This window comes from Macrobrachium nipponense, chromosome 22 (genome assembly GCF_015104395.2).
Source record: "Macrobrachium nipponense isolate FS-2020 chromosome 22, ASM1510439v2, whole genome shotgun sequence".
In the NCBI taxonomy this organism is placed as follows: Eukaryota; Metazoa; Arthropoda; class Malacostraca; order Decapoda; family Palaemonidae; genus Macrobrachium; species Macrobrachium nipponense.
The window spans coordinates 83,201,677-83,207,853 of record NC_087213.1 but is presented as its reverse complement, the minus strand read 5'-3'; positions in this window follow the sequence as shown (position 1 = coordinate 83,207,853).

Below are 6,177 nucleotides of genomic sequence, written 5' to 3'. Positions count from 1 at the left end.
CAATTCAAAAAGCAAACGTAATTTTCTACCGACCCCCTAAAGACAAGACCAGAGACACACCCAACAATAAAATAAAAATTCCCCACCTGGAGACGATTAAGAGAGTAACTCACACCCTTGGGAAATCCAACCCTTTTGCATTTACCTACCCAAATACCTTAGCCAAATCCCTGACTAACGTCCAACAAAAGACATCGCCCAAAGACTCTGGGTATATGAGATCCCATGCCAGGACTGTGACCAATCTTACATCGGATTTACAGGTAAATCACTTCCCCAGAGATTAATACAACACAAACGGTCAGTTAGGTATGGACAACAGAACTCGGCTATTTTCAATCATATAAATGAACATAACCATAGAATAAACTGGAATATGTCACGTGTAATTATAGCAGCAACTGCCGGTACAAGAGTCAAATGATGGAATCGGCCTTAATAAAAGAGAAGCAGGTAATGAACATCTCAAAAGGGAATTGGACATCAGACATCGTCGACGCAGTGTTCATTCAACCAACGCTTAAGAAGATTAAGGAAGATATCAGGGGGTGACCATTATCAGCGGGGGTTGACTTATTGGCTAAACTTAAATTGTGGACGAATCTCTTGGTATAAATACCACCTTTTCTGTAAACTTTTCTCATTCATATACCTGAAGAGGAGAGACAGCAGTCTCTGAAATATAGTACTTTTCTCTCTACATTTTGGGTTTGTTTTTTATGGGCTCCTTTTATTAGATATATATATATATATATATATATATATATATATATATATACAGATACATATATATATATATCTATATATATATATATATAATTTATATATAATATAGATTATATATATATATATATATATATATATATATATATATATATATATAATGTAGCTATATTGAGAGAGAGAGAGAGTGGTAGACGTATTTACATGTGATTATATATATTATAATATATACATATATATATATATATATATATATCATATATATATAGATATATATACTTGGCCCCGTTGGTGTGCTTGTTCCCTGTGAATAGGTGGTTTCATCTACTAATATATATATATAATAATATATATATATATATAATAAAGATTTATCACGTTCCTAACTTTTGTGATTCAGTTATCATATATAAATATATATATATATATATGTATATATATATATATATATAGAGAGAGAGAGAGAGAGAGAGAGAGAGAGAGAGAGAGATTATGACCAACGCCTCCTCCAGAGGTTACCAACCATAAAGAGTAGTATTTGCAAGCAAAACACCACGCAAATCCCTGTACGAGTTTATAAAAAAAACTCGCGTACTAGGTATGTCATTTCGGGACGAAAACGAGGACCCCAGCTGGGAGAGAAGGATGCAATCGTTCAATTTGGGAGTCATCTCGATCAACCAGGTAAAAACTCTCTTTTTCTTTTCTTTTTTATTTTTTTTTTCTTTTTATTTAAAGGGACTGGGCCAGTAATGGGTCTATGCAGAACAGATGTCGCGGGATAGGAATAAAAAGCGAGGAATTTTTCACTTATAAAAAAACAACTTTTTACTTATGGAAAAAAAAATTCACTTATAAAAAAAGTGTAGGTACAAGTGATATTTTACTGCACACTTATGTCTTCCATTAGTTGTCTTATAATATATATACTTTTTACTTTGTAGTATTGTAACAGGAAGATTGTGATTCTTGATAGATTTTAGTACTCTCTCTCTCTCTCTCTCTCTCTCTCTCTCAAAATAGTGTAAGTAATTTTTGCAACTCTCTCTCCTCTCTCTCTTCTCTCTCCTCTCTCTCTTCTCTTTCAAATAGGTAAGCGTTTTTACAACACCCACTCTCTCTATCTCTCTCTCTCTCTCTCTCTCTCTCTCTTTCAAAATAGTGTAAGCGATTTTTACACACTCCAACTCCTCTCTTCTGTTCTTCTCTCTCCATTAAGTATTTTTTTCAACTCTCTCTCTCTCTCTCTCTCTCTTTGTTGTGACGCCAGAAAACCCACAATCAATCAAATCAAATCTCTGTCTCTCTCTCAAAATAGTGTAAGCGATTTTTACAACACTCACTCCACTCTCTCTCCTCTCTCTCTCTCTCGCTCTCTCTCTCATCTCCTCTTCTCTCTTCTCTCTCTCTCTCGCCTCTTACAGCATGGAAAGTTCATTAAGAACCACAGGTAACAAGTAAAGCAGAATCTGAAAGTCATGTCAAGGTTCATTGAAAGCTTAAGATCATATTCCTTTTACTTTACTTAATTCCTCCTTACTTTCCCTCTCTTTTCTTTTTTCTGCGCTAATCGAGTTTTCTATACAGCATATAAGTCTGTGTGAATGCTCCCAGACTCACGTTCATAGTTAGCTTTAACCTTAACTAAAATGAAAACTACTGAGGCTAGAGGGCTGCAATTTGGTATGATCATTGGAGCATGGATGACAACACACCAATCTGCAACCCTCTAGCTTTGGTAGTTTATAAGATCTAAGGGCGGACAGAAAACTGTAAAAAAAAAAAAAAAAAAAAAAAAAAACGTTATTAAGGACACCATTCATTCCTTTCCGTTGTCTAAGTAAAGCATTTATACATTTATACATATCTATGTGTATACAACACATACATACATGTACATACGTATATATATATATATATATATATATATATATATATATAATATATGTACTGTATATCTGTATCTATATAAATATATATACATAATACAGTGTTTGTTTCTGTTATATTTACGTCTTATTTTGCTCTGATCAAAAATGCAAACCTTACACCAGAATTGTAAATTCGAACTACTGGCTTATCAGTTTTAACAACAAAACCATTCAATTCCAAATGTATATTTATCCTTTCAGTTCCAACCGAAACACAAAAGAACGACTAATTATCCAAAGGTATTTAATCTGCTACACTCACTCACCAATATTCTCTCTGATTATCAATAAGAAAACGTGAGACGACGCTGAATATCCCATTCGAGTAGAGATTTGAATCGTGTCCCTTGAGAGGTTGTTTAAAAGGCCGCAGACGATCCCATCAATCATTCGGCAAATGGAGTCGACTTGGAGAGAGAGAGAGAGAGAGGGAGAGAGAGAGAGAGAGATGAAAGTGGTTCGCCCTGACTGAATAGTAGAGAGATCTCCTCTCAAATGGGCCATGAATATTCACGGACGGATCCTTTTCAGCGCTCTACATGATCACAGTCTTCGGGATAATGATGAATGTTTGCGGAGACTTAAATCATTCCTTGAAAGGTATTTATTGTGAATTATATTACATCTTTCATGCGTCTTCTTTCTTACTATATAGGAAATGTGCCTCAAACATCGAGCTTTTTTTGCAATTCCAGAGGGTCTAAGTTCCCTGGGGATGTTATCCAATTGGAACTTCTAAAGTTCAAGCGAAAATGCAATGCATTACTATCTCAATACAATTCTCGTTGTATTCTAATTGTATTATAATAATTTACTTACAATATAGATATATTGTTATACACCATATATATATATATATATATATATATATATATATATATATATATATATATATATATATATATATATATATATATATATATATATATATATATATATATATGTATATATCCATATGTATGAAGATAAAAACCCATAAAAATAGTGTTTTGTGGGCATTTTAGTCCTTATTATACTGATGCATTACAGAAAAAGACATTCTATATATATATATATATATATATATAATATATTAAAGAAGATCAAGGGCAGGAACACGAAGAGATCACAATTATCCTTTAATCCTACTGTTTCGTGACAACATCGCCACATCTTCAGGGATTTTTTACAAAATAAAGTATAAATTGGTTAACATAAAATAAGAGCTGATCACAAGATCCAAATAGTTGAAAGTAAAATCAGTTTTAATGGTAAAAATTACAACTCTCATACTTAAATTACATGCACACTTGATTAAAACAGACCAGAAATACCAACAACTTACAAATTGACGAGAAGAATATTTTAAAATTAAAGCTAAAAATTACACGAGATAAAAGTAATAACAAATATCATAAAAAGTAAAGTCATATCATTCACAAAAAACCACAGCCAAAAACAGCTCAAACTTACTTAACCAACCGTTTCAGCATCAAAGATAAAAAACACACTAAAAGTACACAACGTCAAGAGGCACAAGGGTGACAGAATAATTAGGCTAAAAACAATGGGACAGCAGAGGAATGGTTTGTTTAAAGTTGGAACTCGTAGTTTGATGTTCAGAGTTTCCAAAATCAACAGTTCGTTGGGTTTCCCTTGTTTGGCCAATAATTTTGAAATCTTCGTAATTGACTGTAGCTTTACATTTAAAAGTATGCTTCCTTATATAGATGTTTCAGGGTTAGATAATTTACACCCAGTTCTGTAACTAACGCCCCGATGGGAATCGGCCCTGACCCTGAGAAGACGCCCCGGGTAGATCCAACATATTTTCCCAGATTACATCTGGGACAAGTGTATTCATAAACGACACCCGACGTCATCAAAGGGCAGAGCCGATCTTTAAACATGAAGAGCGAGCCAATGGTCTTGGGATTTTTAGGTATAAGTTTTAGATTTACGGCTCCAAAATATCTGTGCACAACTCTTGGTAAACTCGTTACGAAAATTATCATTTAACAGATACGGGAAACTGGCATAAAGAGGGAGCTTGGGGACCTTAAAACTAATAGGCTGTTCAGAAACCCTTTTATTGAGTAATTTATTTAAAAACTTCTATAAAAGATCTTAGAAGGAAAGCAATTATTAGAAGAAGTACTGGAGGAGAAAAGTAATTTCATTTGTGGAAGAGAGACCAGGTAGAGGTAAGAGACAGAGCACGATAAAGTAAATAAGGTATATATAGAGTTGAGTTTGAAATTTGATTGAGAAAACAGAAACTATAGAAGTTGGAACCGAGCCCGGTAAATGCTTTCTTTCTGAAAATTGAGGTTACTAAAACTTCGTTTTCCTTGGAGACCAAAATATCTAGGAAGGCTAATTTAGAATATGTTCTTTTCCATTGTAAAATTAATATTATTATGGTAATTATTAGCAAAATCTAGGACCTGTCAGCATCGAATTCATGCTTGAAACAAGATAAAAGTGTCGTCCACGTAGCGTGAGTAAAACAAAGGGCGGAAGGCCAGGGGCATTCGTCCAAAATGCGCTCCTCCAGGGAGCACATGAATATATTCGCAAAGGTAGGACCAAGGGGAGACCCCATGGCCATCCCCTCAATTTGTTTAAAAAAGCTGTCCATTAAAAACAGGACTCTGACTTATTCATGACTAGTTTTGATGTTGAGTCACTATTTACCAACGTACCTGTAAGAGAGACCATAAACATTATTCTTGATAAGCTATTCCCCGAACCTGAGTCTGTTTACTGTAATTTTAGTTATTCGAATTTTAAAGCTCTTTTAGAATTGGCCGTGCTGGACACGGCATTTGTTTTTAATGGACAGCTTTTTAAACAAATTGAGGGGATGGCCATGGGGTCTCCCCTTGGTCCTACCTTTGCGAATATATTCATGTGCTCCCTGGAGGAGCGCATTTTGGACGAATGCCCCCTGGCCTTCCGCCCTTTGTTTTACTCACGCTACGTGGACGACACTTTTATCTTGTTCAAGCATGAATTCGATGCTGACAGGTTCCTAGATTTTGCTAATAATTACCATAATAATATTAATTTTACAATGGAAAAAGAACATAATTCTAATTACCTTCCTAGATATTTTGGTCTCCAAGGAAAACGAAAGTTTTTAGTACTCATTTTCAGAAAGAAAACATTTACCGGGCTCGGTTCCAACTTCTATAGTTTCTGTTTTCTCAATTTCAAACTCAACTCTATATATACCTTACTTTATCGTGCTCTGTCTCTTACCTCTACCTGGTCTCTCTTCCACAATGAAATTACTTTTCTCCTCCAGTACTTCTCTAATAATTGCTTTCCTTCTAAGATCTTTTATAGAATTTTAAATAAATTACTCAATAAAAGGGTTTCTGAACAGCCTATTAGTTTTAAGGTCCCCAAGCTCCCTCTTTATGCCAGTTTCCCGTATCTGTTAAATGATAATTTTCGTAACGAGTTTACCAAGATTGTGCACAGATATTTTGGAGCCGTAAATCTAAAACTTATACCTAAAAATCCCAAGACCATTGGC